Source organism: Arachis ipaensis, chromosome B2 (genome assembly GCF_059453495.1).
Source record: "Arachis ipaensis isolate K30076 ecotype BB chromosome B2, ASM5945349v1, whole genome shotgun sequence".
NCBI classification, from domain to species: domain Eukaryota; kingdom Viridiplantae; phylum Streptophyta; class Magnoliopsida; order Fabales; family Fabaceae; genus Arachis; species Arachis ipaensis.
The window spans coordinates 23065896-23068276 of NC_142437.1; positions in this window are offsets into that span (position 1 = coordinate 23065896).

A 2381-nucleotide genomic window follows, 5' to 3' on the forward strand; every position below is an offset into this window, starting at 1 on the left:
GTAGATATACTAACAGCACATAACACACATACAGAGAATGCACAGAAGCATAGTCAATCCATTCATCAGGCTCTACAGGAACGAACTGCTCTGATACCATAATGTAACACCCTACCATACAGAGACTTATGCTTAAGTCATAATTCAGAGATGGCAAGGTATTACGACCTCTAAAACAAAAATTTAGTACGTATAGTAGTATGAATGATTGATTATAACTAGGAGCCTTGTAGAAAAAGGGGTAGACAAAAACCGCAACTCGAAAGCGCAACACTCCGATCACTAACACAACGAGAAAAGGATAAGCTAACGCAAGATCATATATATAAAGAGTATCAAAAACAGGAATATCAAGACTCAAAATCCGGCGGCGAAGATAACCGGTTCGAGCATAGCAATATATACATATAATAAAATAAGGGAAACCCCAAAGGAAACCCAAAGGGACACAAATACAGAAATCTAATCTCCAAAATCCCCCTCTAGAAGGAGTCATCACAGTTTGTATTATTTAGTGGAGATAAAAGTATCTAAACAAAATATATATCCCAAAACAGAGTCCCGAGAACAAAGGATCTTCGCTAATCCAGAAGTCTCCAGCATGCCTCAACGAGAAGCCTCGCGTCCTGCATCTGAAGACCACAAAATCCGCATGGGTGAGAACCAGAGGTCCCCAGCACGGTAACAACTTCTACATATATAATACATAATAATAGAGGAAAGCCGAAGGCAATCCTAGAACTTCCTCCAGATAATATCAAAGCTTATAAACAAGCTAAACCGTAAGTGGCAACTGACTAAAGATTCTTCAGTCTAACTAATACTTCCCTTTCCAATTCCTTCAGACCTCCCAACCACCAGCAGGAGTATAATATAGCAAACACAGTTATATCAGACAAGAGATTTACAAATAAGAACAATTAAGACATTTAGACAAATAGCAAGTAATATGCAGTCAAATAGGCAATCTCAAACAATTCATGTAGTATGCTTATGATGCATGCCTGTCCCTAGTGGCTGATGATATCATCTGTCGGTTATAGAGCCAACCCGACAAGTCCTGGTAGCTAACCATTGGACTGACCCTCTGTCGCGTATCCCCAACTCGAGTTATACTCGTCATAAACTTGATCATAATCATGATCCATATCCATCACTCTCACTGGTGAATATTTATCCATCACCATCACTGGTGAATATTTATGGGGGCGAGCTCATCCGGGCCTTTCACAGTGCCCGGCCACACTTACGACATTGGGTTAACAGAGCTTCGAGTCTCAACCTGGAGCACGTGGTGGCTAGCCACTGCTACTACCCAGGGAAACCCTCATCTCCGATGGTGGAAGTGCAAACATTCACAATTCATTCAACAGCATATATGCATTTATACTTAGCCATAATCATGGCTCCGCCGTAACACGGCAATAATCTAGCCATCCGGCTCACGGTTAAATCCATAACCAGCCAATTCATTAACAATTACGGCCCTTCGGCCCATGGCACAACAAGCACTTCCACCGCCATCCTCCGCATCTCACATAATCATCTTTGATCCTCAATGATCATTCATTTTTCCCCTTGCTTCACTCGCAAGTTACCACATTCACTAGCCCTTTTTCTCATGCTAGGCATATCATAATGACTTAAGACATACGTGGTGAGATCGGAGGCTTAGAAGTATGAAATTTGGCTTTTAAAACTCAAAAATCAACTTTGGGATGAAAACAGGTCCACGCGTACGCGCACTCCACGCGCATGCGTGGATGGCCTTAAAATTCATCGACGCGCAAGCGTCATACGCGCGAACGCGCGGATTGAAAATTAGCCAAACGACGCGCACGCGTCAGCCACGCATACGCGTGGGTACTCTTGCTCCCCAGGCACAAAACTGGCACAACTTTGGCACAACTCTCGGGAAAATGGCTGGGCATTGGGTGCAACACATTCGGCGCGCCCGCGCACATCACGCGCACGTGTGGATGGCGCTTCCTGGAAGAACGGCGCTTACGCGCCAAGTGCGCCTACGTGCGGGGGGTCATTCTGCTAAAAATTTTCTAAGTTAAAAACTGCAGAATTCACAGATTCAACCTCCAATCGTCCGACGGACATAACTTACTCATTTTAAATCGTTTTTCACCCGTTCTTCGAACGGCATGGACATCCCGGATCCAATTTCATTTCTAAATAGATTTGGCACAAATCAAAGATCCGTAGTCCAAGTTATGTCCCGTCAAAGTATGCCCAAAAACCATGTTTTCATACAAAACCACAAAGTGCCATTTTCAAAACAAGCCACTTTCAACTCTTTTCAAAATCAATCAAAACATGCCAATTTCAACCCTTCTCTTTGAAATCATTCAAAATGTACCAAAATTAACAAC